At 43.8% G+C, this 21079-nt stretch overlaps 1 long non-coding RNA gene across 2 annotated transcripts; it reads left to right on the top strand.

The window, feature by feature from the left end:
* Positions 1–672: 672 nt before the first annotated feature.
* LOC120638862 lies at positions 673–19731 on the top strand. 2 transcript variants are annotated; one of them, XR_005660873.1, is made up of 3 exons: positions 673–765; positions 6504–6544; positions 19462–19731. It is a non-coding gene; the product is annotated as an uncharacterized LOC120638862 (long non-coding RNA). The 2 variants fall into 2 exon arrangements; XR_005660872.1 differs by lacking the exons at positions 673–765; positions 6504–6544 and adding an exon at positions 16263–16364.
* The last annotated feature ends 1348 nt before the right edge of the window (positions 19732–21079 follow it).

The raw sequence follows: 21079 nt of genomic DNA, 5'->3' as shown, positions 1-21079 counted from the left end.
ACATAAGTGCTGTGTGGCGGGGGGTCGGGGGAGAGCAAAGGGAGCAGGTCAGGGTGACTCAGAAGGTAGTGGGAGATGAGGAAAAGATTGATTACTTATTCCAGCTCCACCCACTTGTCTGCTGTGTGACCTTGAGGAAGTCACTTCACTTCTCTGTGCCTCAGTTACCTCATCTATAAAATGGAGATTAAAACTGTGAGCCCCATCTGGGACATAGACTGCATCCAACTTGATTAGCGCGTATCTATCCCAGTGCTTAAAACAGTGCCTAGCACATAGAAAGCACTTAACAAATACCATTTTTTAAAAAACAACTGTGTACCCCGTGCGGCACAATGAACTGTGTCCAACCTGATTAGTTTGTACCGACTCCTGCCCTTACTATAATGCCTGGCACATAGTAAGTCTTTAACAAATACCACAACTATTAATATTCTTCCCTGCCCTCTCTTTGCATTTGGGAGCCCAGTTCCTGAGTGGCAATATGTGCATAGTTGCTGTTCCTCTTTTTTTTTTTTTTAATGATATTTCTTAAATGCTCCCCATGTGTCAAGTACTCTTCTAAGTGCTGGGGAAGGTACAAGTTAATCACATTGGAACAATTTAATCATGTTGGAATGAGTTGATCATGTTGCTGATCAAGGGCACTTATGTGTAAATTGCTTTTTTTCCAGGATGGCACCACTATAAAAGGGCAAGTCTTTTTTTAAAATATATTGGATCCGGGGGTGGAAATGACAGAGGAAAACTTTCCTGCCAGATGAGGTAGGATTCTGACCCTCCCTGGAACCCTTCTCTCCTGATGGTAGACTTAAGGCATCTGAAAGCTTTCTTAGACATTGAGGCCAATCAGTGATGACAGTTCATGGGGGAGGGAGATGGAGTTCAGTCTTGATTTTATTCAATCCATCACTAAATCCCTTCAGTCCCACCTTCCCAACATGGCTAAAATCCGCCCTTTCCTCTCCATCCAAACTGCTACCACGTTAACACAATCACTCATCTTCTCCTGCCTGGATTACCGCATCGGCCTCTTTGCAGACCTCCCAGACTCCTGTTTTTCCCCATTCCAGTCCACGCTTCACTCTGCTGCCAGGATCATTTTTCTGCAAAACGTTCAGGACTCATCATCCCGCTCCTCAAAAAACTCCAGTGGTTGCCCATCCACCTCCGGGTCAAACCAAAACTCCTCACCATTGGCTTTAAAGCACTCCACCACCTTGCCCCCTCCTACCTCCCCTCTCTACTCTCCTTCTACAACCCAGCTCACGCATTTTGCTCCTCTCCTGCCAACCTTCTCACTGGGCCTCAAACTCGCCTATCTCTTCGCCAACCCCTCGCCCACGTCCCGCCCCTGTCCTAGAACGCCTTCCCTCCTCAAATCCGAAAAACAATTACTCTCTCCCTGTTCAAAGCCTTATTGAAGACACATCTCCAAAAGTGGCCTTCCCAGGCTAAGCCCTCCTTTCCTCTTCTCCCACTCCCCTCTGCGTGATCCTGACTTGCTCCCTTTGTTCTTCCCGTCCCAGACCCACAGCACTTATCTGTAATTTACTTATTATTTCTCTCGATGTCTCTCTCTCCCACTCTGGACTGTAAGACCGTTGTAGGCAGGGAGGGTGTCTATTTTGGTATCGTACTCTCCCAAGTGCTCAGTACGGTGCTCTGCACACGGAAGCGCTCAGTAAATACGTTAGAATGAATAATTCAATTTAGAATGGAAAAGACATTTAATGTACTTAATTGCTGAGGGTAACCATTATCATTTTACTGCTTGGAAAACCTAGAATCGTAGAATGATATTGCTGGAGGGGACCCTGTGAGGTCATCTGGGCCCTCCTCCTGCCTCCAAATAGGTGACTGAACCCCTTGGAAAATAGGATGATCTATTTTCTTAAAGATCTTCAGTGATGGAAATTCCGCAACCTTCCCTAGTCTTGCCTATCTAGCATTGTTTATCACTTAGAGAAGCAAAAGGTTCTTCTTTCTAACCAGTGGAACTCCCTTCTGTTTAATTTAAGCAGATTTTCTCTCATCTGGGGCCTTTTTGCTTATTAAAAACAATCGGTCAGCCTCCTCACAAAAATCCCAGTTCAACAATTTCAATTGCTTTAATTTTTCCCCATAGGACCAATTTTCCATCTCTTTATTTTTTATTTTATTTTTTTGGTCATTCTCCTCTGGACCCTATCCAGTTTTTCCATATCCTTTTCACAATTTGATAACATAAACTGGACACAATAGTTTATTAATAGCCTGCCTATTGCAGCATATAGCAGAAGGATTATTGCTGAGCTCTTGCACGTCACTTCCTTGTTGAATCACCCAAGTGTCCTCTTGGCTTTTTTAATAGTGTCATTCAATTGGAGGCGGATAGCTTGTGGATGACTCTGTCTTCCAGATCTTTCTCTGCCTGATGTGTGACCAAAGCAATACTATTCTGGCATAATATTTGTCTTTTCATCACCGTCATCATCAGTGGTATTTATTGAGCACTATGTACTAAGGGCTTGGGACAGCACAACAGAGTTGGCAGACACATTCCCTGCTGACAGCGATCTTACTGTCTCGAGGGGGAGGCAGGCATTAACCTTTTGTCCGCACAGGCCCCCTTCTTGCTCTTTTTCCTCTTGAATTACTTCCTATTTTGAAACATAAGTTTTCTAACTCTAAAGGTCCTTTTGAATTTTATTCTGGTCATTCAAAAGCAGCCACCCTACCCAATTTACTATCACCTGCGGATTTAATGAGCCTTCTCTCCATTCCCCCGCATAGGTCATTAATAAAGATGTAGAATATAATTGGTCTTGGGAATTGATCCTCTGGGAACAGTAGGCCTCACTGGGTAGTTACTGAACCATTGACAGATTCACTTTATAGGCACCCTTGAGTCAGCTATAATGATAATGATAGTGATATTTGTTTAGTGCTTACCATGTGCTGAGCTGGAGTAGGTGTAAGATAATTAGGTCAGACACAGCCTCTGTCCCAGATGACGCTCACAGTCTAAGTTGGAGGGAGCAGGATCTAGTCCTCATTTTACCGATGAGTTAACTGAGGCACAGAGAAGTTACACTACTTACCCAAGGTCACACAGCAGCCAAGGGATAGAGCCAGGATTAAGCCCCAGATCCTCTGACTCCCAGACCCGTGTTCTTTCCACTAGGCCTTTCCCTTTGTTTTCTTCTCTGTTTCAACTATTGCTTCTCCCTTGTCCTGTCAGTGCATAAAAGGAGATTAATTGGTGTGCCTGGATGGTTTGCTTTAAGTACTTTATTCTCTTTTAAGCAGCCACAAACTGGTTGATGATTTCTCAGTGTATTTTTAGAGATGTCAAGGTTAAGATGATGGGTCTGTAATTCTCAGGATCATCATTTTTCCCCCCATTTTAAAAAGATTTTAATGGCTGTTTCCCCCTCCCTACTATAAACTCCTTGTGGGCAGGGAACTTGATTCTGTTCTACTGTGCAATACACTTTTGTACTCATTCTAGCGCTTAGTATAGGGGTCTACACACGGTAAGCTCTCGATACTACTGACTGACAAAAATGACAACAGTAGTATTTGCCCTTTTCCAATCCTCAGGGACTTTTGCAGTAGCATTTTAGATTCCAAGTAGGGACTAGATCTTTCATTCTTCTTTAATTTTCCCAAACTCTTAGGACAGTGCTTTGCACATAGTAAGGACTCAGTAAGAAGTATGACTGATTCTTTGCTCATTTAGAGATCCTTTTTTTTTTTTTTTAAGATCCTCTCTAATTATTTCTGTCCTTGGTCTAGTTTGGCTTCCCAACATTCTGGTTGAAACTTCACATTTGATTTTGGTCCATAAGGACTTCAAACACAATGCAAAGCCTCTCAGCCTTTAGGTTTTCATCCGTAATCCAGTGATAAAACAAGGCCCTTGTTCATCCTCTTAACTTAATGGAAAATTTTTTTTTTGGTACCTGTTGAGTTGTACTGCTCAGTGAGTGTGTGTTTGTTATACTGTACTCTCCCAAGCAACTTAGTACAGAGCTCTGCACACAGTAAGTACTCAATACATACGATAGACTAACTCCTTTCTAACATGAGCTCTTTGCGGAATTAGGCTGTTTCTCTGGATTCATTTTTAGCGAGCTGGCTGTATTTCCACTTTTTCATTTTCTCATTAGTCATTCAGGTTTCTGTTGTGATCCTTCTTGTGGTTCCCTTTCTCTGATTTGGTCAAGGCAGAATTAAATTTCTGCCTCAGGCAGAAAGAGCCCGAGGCAACAGCTCACCCTCCCCGATGTCCCTGAACACACAGTTAGCCCTCTTGATCTTCTTGATTCTCCTCAGATCACATAAATGCCTCCGTGACATGCTCTCTTTAAAGGAGAAGGGAGAGAAGTGAGGAAATAAAGGAGACCGATGGATTTGGGATAAACCCTGGATAGCTGCAGGGGAGGTATTTGAGTGCTTACTGTGTGCAGAGCACTGTACTAAGCTCTTGGAAAGTACAATTCAGCAATAGAGACAATCCTTGCCCACATCGAGCTTGCAGTCTAGAGAGGGGGAGACAGACATCAAAACATGTAAACAGGCACCAATATAAATAGAATTCTAGATATATACATAAGTGCTATGGGGAGGGGGGTGGAAAGAGCAAAGGGAGCAAATCAAAGTGATGAGGAAGGGAGGGGGAGCTGAGAAAAGAGGGGGCTTAATCTGGGAATGCCTCTTAGAGGAGGACATTTATATTAACATGTCTCCCCCTCTAGACTGTAAGCTTGTTGTGGGCAGGAAATGTGTCTGCTTATTGTTAAATGGTACTCTCTCAAGCGCTTAGTAGAGTGCTCTGCAGACAGTAAGTGCTCTATAAATGCAACTGAATGAATGAATGAGGGGGCACACCCTTAGGGCCTGAGGTGTGGTAGTTGCTTCTTTCATCCATTTTTTTCCATCCTTAGTGTGGTTTGTTCCTGTGTGTTGGGGAATGATGATGATGATAATCATTGTAAGTACTTACTGTGTGCTGAGTGCTAATATTAATAATTGTGGTATTTGTTAAGTGCTTACTATGCATCATGCACTGTACTAAGCGTGAGGGTGGATTCAAGCACATCAGGTTGAACACAGTCCCTGTCCCATGTGGGGCTCACAATCTCAATCCCCATTTTACAGATGAGGGAATTGAGGCCCAAAGAAGTGAAGCAAAGTGAAGCCTCACTACCACGCTAATAAACCAGGTATTGCAGGGAACATCCTGTTGGGTACAAGCTCTCGGTTCAGCAGCAAAGTCACCGCCCAGGACACTGGATTCTCAACCAATCAGGCTAATACCAAGCTCCGGGAAGGATTGAATGAAGATACCCCTGCCCCCCTCCAGCACCCACACCTTGTGGATCAACAAGGTCACAGCATTCCAGTCCTGCCAAAGGTCACACAGCAGACATGGGATGTAGCTGGCATTAGAACCCAGGTCCTTCTGAGTCCCAAGCCTGTGGTCTATCCACTAGGCCATGCTGTTTCAGCGCTGTACCCTGAGGTGGACACAATCAGTTCAGACACATTCTTATCCCACTTGGGTCTCACATGCTAAGGGAGAGGGAGAACAAGGTATGGAATCCCCATGTTACAGATGAGGAAAATGAGACTTAACCAAGTTCACTGACTTGACCAAGATCACACAGCTGGCAAGTGGTGGAGCCAGGGATTAGAACCCGATCTTCTGATTCCTGGCCCCGTGCTAAACATTAATATAAATTATTCATAATATATCATTTGAAGATTAGTACATTTGAAGATACAGTTGAAATGAACTCTTCACCTCGATCCGAAGAAAAATTCTCCCCGGAGATAGGTGTGCCGAGACCCAGAGGCTGACCTGTCCTCTAATTGAAAAATCTGCATTCACCAAAAGTAAAGGAGAGAATCCGGTAAATCAGGTACTTCACATCCTGTTCCGGAAGCGTGAGCTCGGCCCTCAGAAGTCAAGGGGATCCAGAAGCTGGAGAGCCGCCCTGCCGAGCTGGTTCTTGTTGCTACCTGCCCTCTCTGAGACAGAGGCACCGGAGTCCTGACCCGGCGGGGGGGGGGGAGGGCCCTCCCACATGGAACAGCTTGGTGGGTCTAGGGGCATTTCTTCCCAGACAAGCTACCCATGAAGCCTGAAATTTTGACGGCCACTGTCCCTGGGGGTGGCCACCCAGCCTGGATTTAAGTCACAAATGATTTTTGAATCCTGAACTCTGCTGTCTCACATCTGTACTCAAATTGTCTGTCAGTCGCATTAATTGAGTGCTGTGTGCATACCACTGGGCTAAGCCCTTGGGAGAGTACAATATAACAGTAACAGGCACATTTCCTGCCCATAATGAACTTAGCCTCCTGTGGATCCTTGCTGATTACCTTGTAGAGTACCTTGATTTTATCCAGCACTATTTTCCTCCATAGCACTTTCACACTATTTAGGTTCTTTTCATCTTAACAACCACCAAGTGAGAGAGGGAAAGGCTGGTTTAATTCTCCCTCTTTTGCAGATGGGGAAACTGAGCCATGGAGAGATTTAAGTGACAAGAAGGTAAGTGACAGACTTGCGATTCGAACCTAGGTCCTCCAACTTTCAGACCCAAGCTTTTTTCACTACACTGAGCTGCCCAGTGCTTTCGCACATAGTTGCTTGCTCTCCCAACTGATTATTACAGTGCTCTGCATAAAGCACTCAATAAATTCCACTGATTGATAAATACCACTATTTTTCCCTTAACACCTAGATATGCCGTGACAGATAACTGAAGAAAAGTGGGTAGCATAACAGTGCTCACCTATCTTATAATAATAATAGTAATAATAATAATAATGTTTAGTAAGTGCCCAACACTGAACTAAATTAAGCTCTGGGGTAGTTACAAGATAATGAAGTCAGACAGTCCCAATCCCACATGGGGCTCACAGTCTAAATAGGAGGTAGAGCAGGTATTAAATCCCCATTTTACAGATGAGGAAATAGAGGCCCAGAGAAGTTAAATCAAGTCTATGGCAACACAGCAGGCAGTGGATTAGTTTAGAACCCAGGTCCTCTGACTCCCAGACCCAAGCTCTTTTCTATAGGCTATACTATTCCTTATGGAACAGCTCTGCAGCCCAGTACTCACCAGAGGGGATCAGTATGTCCAAAAACAGGGCTTCATGTTTTTGATAGAGTCAATTTCCCATGGAACAACCTCTCCTAGGAAAATCCCCCAGGAGAAACTGTAAGAAGCTGCTTTAAACTGACTTCTAGTCTCAGCCCTGCCTTAGTTTTGCCACTGCATGGATCTCAGGCATATTTCCTCCCCAGTCTGGGTGGGAGGAGAGCAGAAAGAAGGATGGTTGTTGTCACACACCCCCGGGCTGTTTGGGAGAGTTCTCTGTCAACGAGGTGTTAACATCAGCTGTCCAGCACCCTGCTCTACTTATGCATAAATAGTATTAACAGCATTCATTAAGGATGCCCGGGTGACAATCAACCACAGTCCTCCTTCCTCAAGAGGCTCGGAAGGCTACAAGGTAAGGAGACTGGCCACAGACACAGAAGGAAAGATGAAACAATAAAACATTCAAGCACCGTACCTAGCAAGAACAAATACAAAAAGCAGTCAGGTCTCCAGGCTAGAGGAGTAGAATTTCTGAGGCGGGCCTAGTAGCAGCAGTTTGGAAAATAAACTGCTCAGCTGGCCATCTGAAAGGAAGAAAATATGTTGAGGGTTTGTCGTTATGATTCATATGGCTAGTTTATGGTCTTTCTTAAGCTCTTAAATCCATGACAAGCCTGTACTGTGTGCAGGAGATATACTGTATATTCATTGGATTGAGTGCTCAATAAATACCATTGATTGATTGACATTGTCCCTTGTGGGGTCTGGTGGTTAAAGAAGGAGGAAGACTGTCATCATCAGTGGTATTTATTGAGTGCTTTCAGTGTTCAGAGCACTGTACTAAGACCTTGGGGGAGTACAATACAACAGAGTTGGTAGACATGTTCCTTGCCCACGATGAGTTTACAAGCCTAGAGGAAAGTAAAGACACAAAGCGACTTGTTACTCAGGAAAAAGGCAACAACTAAGTTTGCCTTGTAGAAGAGAGACTGGGAACCCAGGTGCATGGTGAACTTGGGAGAAGATGTGGCAGAAAACCCTTTCATTCCAAAGAATCCTCTAAGATGGCAGCCCCAGGCTTACCTTACCTTAACCTTTCACCCAGGGCAACTGTCCTTAGTGGCATCTGGAGCTCTGAGGGAGAAAAGGAGTCTTGGCAACCGTGGGAGGGCAAAAATCCCACTCTTCAAACCCTCAGTTTTCTCCCCTCCCTCTCTGCCTCCCATTTCTTTCCCGCTCTCATGTCTCCGGGGGGGGGGGGGAGTGCTCGCCTCATAAAGATGATGTTGAGGTAGTGGAAAGCTACAGACCTATGCTTAGAGAAAAAGCCATTATCCTTAACTAGACTAATAGCCTCATCAAATGCCAGGGGTGGCGGCAGGAGCCGGGACTGCGGATAGACTGAAGATAAACAGGCTGGGGAGTAATAGTGAGTGCTGGGTCTTGGGGAGGGATATGGAAATGGGAAGAAAAGATGGGATCCCTAAAGCCCCCCAACCTTCTTGGGCTCCTCCTTTAAGTCCCCCCAGTCTGGTTTTTTGCCAGCCTTTGGCAGGGATATTGATTGGTCCTAAATGGATGCTTCTGATGTCTGAAGCTAAATTGCCCTCAGTTTTGATGCACACTGGAGCCAGTAATATAGTAGACTGTTGGCGTGTTTGGTCAGCATGATGAAGAAAAATTCAGAGCCTACTTGGCTCCTATTCTGAGTGCTTAAGCACTTCAAACAGTGCTCGGTGCACAGTGAGCATTCAATAAATAGCACTGATCAGTTGATGGGGCTTGCAATATTTTATTTTTACTCACGATGATGATGAGGGTACTTGTTAAAAGGCTCACTATGTGTCAAGCACTGAACTTGAGTGCTGGAGTAGACTGAGACTATCCAATTGGACATGGTCTTTGCCCCACATGGGGATTTAAGTAGGAAGGAGTAGGATTTAAACCCCCCTTTCATAGATGAAGAAACTGAGACACAGAAAAGTTAGGTGTCTTGCCCCAAAACACACAGCATTAGAACTCGACTCCTCTGCTTCCAGGTCCGCGGGAAATTGACACCCTTTCTATCCTGTTTTTTCCACTGTCCAGTTTCCATTAAGCCACACTGCTTCTCTATAATTATCACCATCAAGAGCGGGAGTCGCTTTTGATTCATAGTGACTCTATGGATATTTTTTCTCAAGAACATCCTGTCCTCTGCCATAATCCATAACCTTTCTAATGGTTCTTCCGTTATCGTTATGGTCTCTATCCATTTAGCTGCCGGTCTGCCTCTTCAACATTTTCCTTAGACTTTTCCTAGCATTTGTGTCTTCTCCAGAGAATTAGTCCTCCTGATTATGTGTCCAGAATATGCTTCCGAAGACCACTTGGGCTTAATTTGCTCCCAAATCCACTTGTTTGTTTTTCAGGCAGTCCATGGTATTGGCAAAAGCCTTCTCCAGTACCACATTTCTGGAGAATCGACACACTTTCTATCCTGTTTTTTCCACTGTCCAGCTTTCAGATCCTTACATTGTCACTGGAGCCACCATGGAATTGACAGTTTGTATTTTTGTGCCACTTGTTACATCAGCACATTTCATGACTTTTTCCAGGCTCTTCATAGCAGGTCTTCCTAACATTAATCTTGGGTGTATTTCTTGACCACTAGTTCCTTTATTATTATCGATCTCAGGAGAGAAAAACTGTCAACTATTTCAATCTCCTCTCCATCCACTCAAAAAGTGTTAAAGCTTCCAGTGTCATGGTCTTTGTTTTCTTGACATTCCAATGTAGGCCCACCTTTATGCTCTGTTCCTTAACTTTTAATAAGCCCTTCAAATCTTCAGTTTCTGCTAGTAGGGAAGTATCATCAGCTTAATGAAGGTTCTTTATATTCCTTCCTCCAATCTTTACACGCCGTTCGTCTTCATCCTTTATACCGGATACATAATGAGAGAAGCCGATTGGATGAACGGATAAGATGATGAGACATTATCTTACACCCTTACTAATGGGAAACTCAACTGTTTCTTCATATTCCATTCTTATTGTAGCCTCCTGTTTGGCATACAGATTCCTTATTAATGCAATTAAACAGGCCGGCATGTCCATTTTCCTTAACGTGCTCCAGAGTCTCTCATGATCTCAGTCAAAGTCCTTACTATATTCAATAAAGCACATGCTGACTTCCTTTTGATATTCTCTTGTCCTTTTGATTATCTAACGGACCTCAGCAATAATAATTCGCGTCCCTCGGCCTTTCAGGAATCCTGCTTGAACACTGGGCAATTCACCTTCCATGACAGTCTCCATTTGATGCTGCATAACTTTTAGCGGTACCTTGTTGGCTTGTGAGATCAAGGAAACTGTACAATAATTGCTGCATTTAGTTCTATCACCTTTCTTCAGTACTGGAACAAACTGATCTTTTCTGATCAGACGGCCATCGAGTGGATAGCCATACCTGTTGATATAATTCGGTAAAGATTTTAACCGATTCCTCTCCAGCTGCCTGAAATACCTCAATAGGAAGCCCATCAAAGCCAGGTGCCTTACTTTTGGCAAGACAGTGTAAAGCTGATCTAACTTGACTTTCCATGATGAGTGGCTCTAATTCACAGGGAACTTCTTCAAATACTTCTTGCATATTGCTATCTTTCTGGTATAGTTCCAGTGTGCATTCTTTCCATCTCTGATTGAATCCATTGGCATCATTTATCAGGCCATCTTCGCATTTGACAAAGCCAATCCAAGGATGAAACATTCCCTTGATTTCCTTAATCTTCTGAAATAGTGATCTTGTCTGCCCACATTTGTTATTGATTTCCATTTCTTTACACATGCTGTTATAGTAGTCATGTTTGTCCTTCCTGGCAGACAACTGGAATTCTCAGCTCAGTTCTTTAACCAGCTTCTTTTGTCCTCTGATTTTTGCTTCCCTCCTTTTTTTGGCTACTTCCAGAGTTATGTTCAACATCTGTTTTGGCTTTTTCTTCTTCCTGACCTTTTGCAATACTGTGTCACTTTCTTGATGACATTTTTAATCTGTCCACATTTTCTCTGGTTCCTTGTCTGTGAGGTTAAGTGACTCAAATCTATTTTTGACATGATCCTTAAATATGAGGAGAATATTCATCAAGTCATATTTGGGAAGCTGTAAGGCATGATTGATCTAAGTTTTAGCCTGGGTTTATTAATAATAAAAATAATAATGGTATTTGTTAAGCACTTACTATCTGCCAAGCACTAAGAGCTGGGGTAGATACAAGGTAATCAGGCTGTCCCACTTAGGGCTCACAGTCTTAATCCCCTTTTTACAGATGAGCTGAGGCACAAAGAAGTTATGTGACTTGTCCAAGGTCACACAGCAGACAAGTGACAGAGCCAGGAGTAGAACCCACATCCTCTGACTCCCAAGCCCATGTTCTTTACACTAAGCCACGCTGCCTCTTGTCAGGTCATATTTGGGCAGCTATAAGGCATAATTGATCTTTTTAAGTTTTAGCCTGAATTTACACATTAGCAGCTGATAATCTGTTCCACAATCAGCTCCATACTATATTTTTGTTGCCAATATAGAATTCCTCCATCTCTTTCTGCAAATAATACAGTCTATTTGATTTCTATATAGCCCATCTGGTGATGTCCAGGTATTCGCTCATCATTTAGGTTGGATAAGGAAGGTGTTAGCAATAAAAACAAAGTCATTTGATTCACAGAAATCAATGTCGATCCCCTGCTTAATTGCAATTTCCAAGGCCATGTTTTCCAACAACCTTCATTTCCCTTCCATTACCAACTTTGCATTTCAAACCCCGAGATAACCAACATCTTGCTTGTAGCTTTTATCGATCTCTGTCTGCACTTCATCGTAAAACCTATTTCTTCTTGCTCTGCAACTGTTGTTGGGGCTTACACCTAAAGTATTGTCATATTGAATGGTTTCCCTCAATCTAACAGATATCAATCTGTCACTGACAGCATTATATCCAATAATTGTCTTAGCATTTTTCTTTGTCACTATTACCACTCTGTCATTTCTTCTTTTTTCAGCATGGGCAGAGTAGTAGATGTGCTCATTCAATTCTAAATTCCCAATACCTGTCCATTTCAGTTCACTTATTCTTAGGATGTCGGTCTTCAGTCGGTCCATTCCATTTGACACTTTCCAACTTTCCCTGGTTTATACTCCACACATTCCATTTTCCAATGATAAAGGTACCTTTCAGCTTCAGATATTCATTTCTCGTATGGCAACATCAGTGACCGGAGATCCCGAAGGCTTAATTCCAGCCACGTCATAAACACTCACAATAGTCTGAGGCATCATATTGTCTTCTCCAGTATCTCGCCTTCCCACCAGAGGGGCTCATCTTCCAGCACTATATCTGTAGTCATTGTTATGTGCATCCACAGTATTTTCTTGGTAAGAATACGGAAGTGGTTTACCATTGTCACCTTCCACGCAGTGAAAACTTCAATCTCTGCCATTGTCTTTGAGAAACATTTTGATCATCCACCATGGACTGTTTCCCATGCCACTGCTGCCCAGCACAGGTCAATCAATTTTGTCTGACGCATACACTTAGACCTTTCCTTTACAGGTAACCCTAGCAAGAGTACCTCTCAATGGCATAGCTCTAAGCTTCATTGGCATATGCAAACTCTCCTGCCATGGAGAGGCATTGATTCATAGGAGACGACAGGACAGATAATAAGGGTTAATATTTTTGAAGTACTTACTACGTACTTGGCAGATGCATTATCTGTAGTACTACTACTACTGATGCACTACTATCTGTAATAGAGTAGAGAGTAGAAATGCACTACTGTCAGTAGTAGACACAGGATAATCAGAACCCACCTGATGGGGCTCATAATCTATCTTCTTCCCATTTCCCTCCTGAAGGAACTGAAGTTTAGTTAAGTTAGGTGACTTGCCTACAATCACACAGCAGGCAAGTAGCACTCCAGGTTTCAAACTCCCAACCCCCTACTCTCTCCACCAGACCACACTGCCGCTCAATCCTAAGTGTCTCTACAGAGATCTCCCGCTCTCCAGCATCATTTATATGTACAGATTCTGGACTTTCTCCTTGGGAGATAAAATCCCAATGGGGGAAGCAGCATGGCCTAATGGTTAGAGCATGGGTCTGGAAGTCAGAAGAACCTGGGTTCTAATCCCAGCTCTGCCACTTGCCTGCTGTGTGAGCTTGGGCAAGTCACTTCACTTCTGTAAGCCTCAGTTCCCTCAACTGAAAAATAGGGATGAAGCCTGAGGGGCCTGTGTGGAACAGGGACTCTGTCCAACTTGATTTATTTGTATCCACTCCAGCAGGTCGTTCAGTGCCTGGCACATAGTAAGCACTTAAATATCACCATTTCTTGCTATTATTAAAAAGCCCTGGGTTTCCTAACCTGCCCCACCAAAGCCTTGGCTGAGCATGTCAGCTGTATTCCCTTCCCCACCCCCCCACCTCTCTCTGTTTCTCCAGAAAGATCCTAGCTCAACAGGCCCCAGCCTGCCTTTTCACTGGACCACACCTGTGGCTGTAGGACTCAGGCCAGGGCCGGGCCTCGTTGGGACCTGCCTTCCTTCCCCCTCCCCACGTCGGCCAGAGCCAGCAGGGCAGACTCCTGTATCTTCTTCTACACCACTTGTGTCCTCACGGCCTTCGGGAGTACTTACACACCGAGCAATCAGCCAGTCAATGGTATTTTTTGAGCACTTACTGTGTGAGCAGAGCCCTGAATTAAGCATTTAGGAGAGGACAATAAGAAACAGGCACTTTCCCACTCTAGACTGTGAATTTGCTGTGGGCAGAGACTGTGTCTGTTATATTGTACTCTCCCAAGCACTGAGTGCAGTGCTCTTCACACAGAAAGCACTCAAATATCCACAAGGAGCTCATTCAGGCAGGGAATGAGACTGCTCATTCTTTGCACTGTACTCAAAGTGTTTAGTACAGTGCTCAGCACATAGTAACCACTCAATATGATTGAAGGAGTTTATTCATTTTATAGAACCTATTAATAATAATAAGAATAATAAGAATAATAATAGTAATAATGATGGTATTTAAGTGCTTACTCTGCACCAGGCACTTTACTAAGCACTGGGTAGAGTCAAACAAATTAAAATGGACACAGTTCCTGTTCCATGTGGGGCTCACAGTCTCAATCCCCACTCTACTTCTCTGTGCTGCAGTTAACTCATCTGTAAAGTTACTTGTCCAAGGTCACACAGCAGACAAGTGGAAGAGCCAGGATTAGAACCAATGACCTCTGACTCTCAGGCCTATGCTCTATTCACTATACCACACCGCTTCTCATAGCAGCGTAGTGCTATTACTTAAGCACTAGAACGCTGATACAAGTTTCCTTTTCCTTCTCTCCACAGATTATTTTAATGCCTATCTCCCTCTCTAGACTGTAGGCAACTTCGGGGTCATGATGTCCGTTAACTTTACTATCCTGTCCCAGGCATTTAGTACAGCACTCTGCACATGATAGGTGTTCTATAAATACAATCGAGTGATGGATTGCTTGCTTCCACTGAAGAGTCTGCCAAGGTGGCCTTCATCAAACCTGGAAAGTGAGATATCAATCATATTTATTGCATGCACTGTATTAAACACCTGGATAAGTGCAATACAAATGAGTTGGTACACACAATCCCTGCCCTCAGTGAGCTTACAATCTAGGGGACAGCAGTCAGTGGAATTTGACAACACTTACTGGGTGCATAGCCCTGTACTAAGCACTGGGCTAGATACAAGGTAATTGGATTGGACCTAGTCCCTGTCCCACATAGGGCTCACAATCTTAGCCCCCATTTTAAAGATGAGGTAACAGACACAGAGAAGTGAACCAACCTGCCCAAGGTCACACAGCAGACAAGTAGCAGAGCTGGTATTAGAACCCAGGTCCTACTGACTCCAAGGTCTGTGCTCTACCCACTAGAACTTGAGAATGTTCATTACAACAGAAATGGGAGACAAGATCCCTTCTCACCAGGAGCTTACAGTCTATAGGGGAAGACAGACAATAAAACAAATTAGGAGAAATAACAGTGCGTAAGGATATGGGTAGAATGCTGTGGGGTTGGAGGGGTGGGTTGGGGGGGGGAGAATGTGTGGAAGACACGTCAAGAGATCACATGCAAGGTCAAATTGGCAGCAAGGTCTCTTTGGGGGAAGGAGGGAGGGACAGGGGCAGAGGAAGCAGAGGGGACAGTGAGGTTAGGGGTAGGGAGATTCCAGCACTGTCTCTAAACTTCTGGGTCTCTTCTACTCCATCCCAGATAGACAAGTTGCTATGGGAAGACTACCTCCTTAAAAGGATGACAGGACCCACCCTCATCTTTCCATTCCTGACTCGTTTGACGTCCAAATCTGAAACAGAATGCACAGCAGGCTGGGAGTACTATCAACACCCAGGGTAGGATAGAGGCAAAATGAGATGTATATAGGCTGGAGATTATCCTGTTAAAAACGTTTAACAACTCTCCATGTTCATTACATTGTAATCTGAGACTCCTCCACGGCAGTCTCCTCAGTACTAGAATTCACCATGCTTTTCCCTGCTAGACTGTAAGCCCAGTGAGGGACAGGGACTGAGTCCAGTTTAACTTGTACTTACTCCAGCACTTAGAACAATGTTTGAAACATACTAGGTGCTTAAAGACCATAAAATAAAACAATGCTCATAGTGAGCTTGAGTGTCTTGGCAGTTATTTACTCCCCTCAACTGCAAATTAGTACCATTTCTTTCACTTTTTCTTTCAGTTTCTAATTTCTAGAACTTCTGATAAGGATAAAAAAAGCCATTTAAGAAAACAATCCATATCTACTGCACATTTAGCCTCTTCTAATGGTGCTTGGGAAGTAGAGATAATAGAAATAGTAGCAGAAGCATACTTCAAGAGCTCCGTGCCAAGCACTGTTCTAAGCACTGGAGTTGATACAAATTTATCAGGTTGAACACAGTCCCTGTCCCCCGGGGCTCACACTCTTAATCCCCATTTTACAGATGAGATAACTGAAGCCCAGATAAGTTAAGTGACTTGCCCAAGGTCACACGGGAGACAAGTGGCTGAGCCGGGATTAGAAACGGCAAAAAATTATTCATATATGTTTTTTGTTTTGCACTTTTTCCTTTCTCCCTTCAACCAGGATTTTCCAGATAGGAGCACCCGGACCTTGGGGAAAACCAAACAAACAAACAGCTTCACCAACACAGTGTTGGCAGTAAAATGGGGCTGTTTGGCTTCAAGGCCAGGTAAATAAACCAACACTCACTTCTGCCTCCCACCTGCGCTGGGATCACAGGATGGCCTAGTGGAAAGAGCAAGGGCCTGGGAAACACAGGACCTGGTTTCTAATCCTTGCTCTGCCAACTGGCTGCCACATAACCTTGAGCAAGTCTCAACTTTTCTGTACTTCAGTTACTCTATCTGTAAAGTAGGTAATAAGATTTTGAGCTCCATATGAAATAGGGACTGTGTCCAACCTGACTAGCTTTTATCTACCCCAGAGGTTAGTACTAAGCCTGGTACATAGTAAGCACTTGAACAATTTCCATTTAAATAAAGAGCTAATCTGGATAATTCTCCACTTCTTTAAGCCAAAGAGGTCCTGATCAGAGAGAAAGAGTAAGTTTCCACATTTTCACTTGGCTTGTTTGCCAGAGAGGCCTTTTAGAGAGAACAGATAGGAGTGTTACCTTGTAAATAATTCATCAACTGATAATTGGTAAGGGATGCTCTTCTCTGATATTGTTTGAGCACTTTGATACTCACCCTAGTCCCACAGTACTTACATCCATATCCTTACACTCAGCTGCTTTCCCCTACCAGTAAAATATTTTAAATGTCTGTCTCCATGTAGACTATAAGCTCCTTGTGGGTAGGGATCACGTCTAGCAACTCTGTTGTAGTTTAGTTTCCCAAGCATTTAGTCCAGTGATCTGCATGCAGAATTATATAATATTCGTGGAATTGGTTAAGCATTTCGTATGTGCCAAACACTGTTCTAAGCACCAGGGTCGATACAGTATATGTTAATATTTAATATAAAAATAAAATATAAAATATATTAAATTATAACCATTTATAACAGTAATAATATAAAAATAAAAATTAGTGGCCAGCCTACAGTAAACTCTCAAATTCCATTAATGATGATTAATGATTAATACCATTAATGATGATGACAGTAACCACTTTCTTATAGATATTCCGTCTTTTTCAAAACGTACTTACCCTCCAGCCTATTTCCAAAGACTTCTCTGGGGCTGGAGCCAATGATATTTTACTTTCCAGCCGTGTATAAATTCAACTCCAGCAATCAATCAGTAGCATCTTTAAGAGACATCACCACGTATCCTTTTACATTGGCTTTTGGCTTCAAGCCTCTAGGAAGCTGAGAGAACTATTGCCACTGAGGAGGTAAACCATGGTGAATCCTTACTCAAAGGAGATGGAGCAGCTTAGCATTCTTCTTTACACACATACCTTCCCTGGTTGAGTTCTGGAGACTTACCCGTACACTCTGAAAGAGCAGGAAAGGAGATCATTGATTGGCCAGTTACATGATGACGATGGTAGTTAAGCGCTTACGATGCCCCAGGCATTGTACTAAGCACTGGACACCCAGTGAGGCCCTCAGCGGTTCTCATGGACAGGTCTGGCGTGAGTTGATTTGGCAGCTACTTGGAAAAAAAAATGTGGTCACTATCAATCCATCAATAGTATTGATCGAGTGCTTACTGTGTGCAGAGCACCGTACTAAGCACTTTGGGAAGTACAACTCAACAGAATCGATAGGCATGTTCCCTGCCCATACTGAACTACAGTTTGGAGGGCGACTACAGTCAGCACAAAGAGTGAGAGTTGGGAGGCAGTGCAGCCAAGTGGAAAGAAGGCGGGGGACGGAGTCAGGTGACCTGCATTCTTGTTGAGGCTCCACCCTTGACCGGCCTCTGGGCTCTGTTTCCTCATCTGTAAAATGGGGATGAGATACTTGCTCTCCCTACCTCTTAGCCATGAGGGTCAGGGTTTGGGTCTGATCTGATTATCCTGTCTCTATCCTAGAGCTTGGCATGTAGTAAAGCACAAAATATCATTATGACATTATTGCATTAAACAACAACAACAACAACAACAACACATAGCTATTTAGAAGCAACACGAAGGATGACTGTTTACCTTGTTCTCCTTTGCCCACAGGTGGCTTAGAAGTGTGTGTGGTGGGGGTCTGTGTGGGGGGGAGATGTGTATTTAGAACCATCTTCAAAAGGCTGCTGGCATCTGCCCATTGTTTCCATCCTTCTCAGCCTCAGTTGACATGGTTGCAAACTCACCTAAGGGCATACCCCCCTCACTGGCCTGTGAAATTATTTTAAAGGCCCAAAGTCATTTGGTGGCTCAAGTTTTCACTTCCTTATTTCTCATGGTATTTGTTAAGTGCTTCTTTAAGATGAGGACCTGGGAGAGACAAGAAAAGCAGGTCAGTTTCTATCCTAGAGAGACTCCCACTTTAAGATCTAGGGTGACTATCTTATCCCCATTTTACGGATGAGGAAACAGTAACAGAGAGGTCAAGTGCTTTCCGCAAAGTCCCACCATCAGGTAGTGGCAGAGCTAAGGTTGGAACCCAACTCCCTTGCCTCCCAGTCCCAAGCTCTTTCTGCATCACTTCACTTCTCTGTGCTTCAGTCGCCTCATCTGTAAAATGGGGATGAAGACTGTGAGCCCCAGGTGAGACAACCTGATTATCTTGTATCTACTCCAGTGCTTAGAACGGTGCTTCATCTGTAAAATGGGGATTAAGACTGTGAGCCCCACGTGGGACAACCTGATTCCCCTATGTTTACCCCAGCGCTTAGAACAGTGCTCTGCACATAGTAAGCGCTCAACAAATACCAACATTATTATTATTATTATTGCTTGGCACATAGTAAGCGCTTAAAACCATTATTATATGCCAGTTCACAATTTCAATCATTACTGTATGCCAGACACTTTTCCCAAGTAGCTAACTATTGAGAATAGGTCAGTTTCATGAGGGATTAGTTCCATTTTGAGCTTCAACCCATTTATCAGGTGTAGTCCTTCAAGGTGACCGGATAGTTGGTCTCCTCTTCTCAGTTGCTCCTCTACTGAGTTTCTTCCATTGTCTCTCCTGCAGAAACTACAGGAAACAGTTTAGTGACCCCTAAATCAATCCCTTCACATAGGTGGAGGGTAGAGGATGATCGGATGAGGTGTCTGCATTCATAATTCAATCAAAGGCACCTGAGGTAGTTAGCATCCCCCCTCATGAACCTGCTCCACCTATCTTGTTTCTGACTTGGTGAATCCCTCATTCTTTCCCAGGCATTTTGACACCAGAGCAGCAAGCTGGAGGATGGAGCAAGAAACCACTGCTCTGTGAAGTCACGCCTATCACATGACCACTACCTACTGGAACTCCAACTCTAGTTCCTCCTCAGCCCCTGAAAGTAGGTTCCCTAAAAGCAGTCAGCTGACTGCTCCAGGACACTCCTCCCTGTGCCTGGGTTTCCTCTACTCTGTTTCTTCACATGGGGAATTTAACAGCCCCTCCCCATTGTGTCAACACTTAGATAAAAATGCTCTTTGCCCTTGGCCCTCCCCATGGGGAACTTGTCTCTCTCAAATCTTTTCCTTTAAAGTAAATGGGTTGATTGATTGGAACAGGAAACAGAAATGGGTGGAAGGTAAAAGAGTTTTTGACTGATTGGAGAGATTTTCCGGTGTAAATTGTCAACTCCTTGTGGGCAAGGAACACTGGTAGCCACATTGTTGTTTTGTTCTCTCCCGAGCTCTTAGTAAAGTGCTCTGCACACAGTCAGCGCTCAATAAATGTTTGATAGTAATAATGCTTATATCTGTTGCTATCTTAGATAATCAGACTGTAACAAACTTAGCATTGATAGTTCCCTAGTTCCCTCTCCCATCTGCACCGGCTATGCACTTGGCTCAGTGACCTTTGGGCATTCGATATTCGCCCCACCCTCAACTCCACACCACTTATATACGCATCTATAAGTTATTTATATTACTGTCTTCCCCTGTAGACTTGTAAATTCACTGTGGGCAGGGAATTTATCTGCTGACTCTTATTATACTCTCTCCCAGATGCTTAATACAGTGCTCTGCACATACTAAGTGCTCAATAAATATGATTGACTAATATGCGCCAAGCACTGTCCTACCCTTGCACAAGATAATCAGTCCCATACACTGTGAGCTGCAAGGGGGAGGGAGAGCCAGTTGTTCTCATGAAGAAATTCAAACACAAAGCAGTAAAGTGACTTGCCCCAGGTCACAGAGCAGGTAAATGGCAGGAGTGAGATTAAAAACCAGGTCCTCAACCTGTTTCATTAGCAGGCCCATGCTCTTTCCACTAGACCGCAGTTGCTTCCCAGGTCTCTTATACTTTCCTTTTCTACCTCTTTGCAGAGTGAGAGAGAGAGAGAAAAAGAAAGAGTGTGTGTGTGTGTGTGGGGGGGGGGAGGGCAGAAGAGGCAACTGAAAAATCCACCTCTTCTTTCCCCTTTTGGGGTTCCTGAGTCACAAAGGTCATGAATCACTGGGTGTAGGCAACCCTAGTCATGGGAATGATGGTGTCCTTGTGCCAGAATCGGGGAGGGGACGATTGGGGTGGTGAATGGAAACTGATCCATATTCTTGTCTATTTCAATACCTATTTTAAACACTTGTGCAGCAGGGGGTGCAGTGGCCCAGCTTAGTCTTTAGGAGCTCTGAGTTCTAAACCCAGCTCTGCCACTTGACTTGCCCAAAGGCACACAGCAGGCAGTTTCTTTCTCATTGTCTGTTTCCTCATCTCTTAAATGGGGGTTAGAATTCCTGTCTCCCCTCCTCATACACTGTAAGCCTTGTTTGGCAAAGTGACTAGATCTGATCTAACTTTCTTGTAGGTATCCCAGTGCTTGGTATGTACTATGCCCAT

The sequence above is a fragment of the Ornithorhynchus anatinus genome, chromosome 15 (genome assembly GCF_004115215.2).
Source record: "Ornithorhynchus anatinus isolate Pmale09 chromosome 15, mOrnAna1.pri.v4, whole genome shotgun sequence".
In the NCBI taxonomy this organism is placed as follows: Eukaryota; Metazoa; Chordata; class Mammalia; order Monotremata; family Ornithorhynchidae; genus Ornithorhynchus; species Ornithorhynchus anatinus.
Note: the sequence above shows the minus strand (reverse complement) of the source record. Positions and strands in the feature narration are given on the sequence as shown.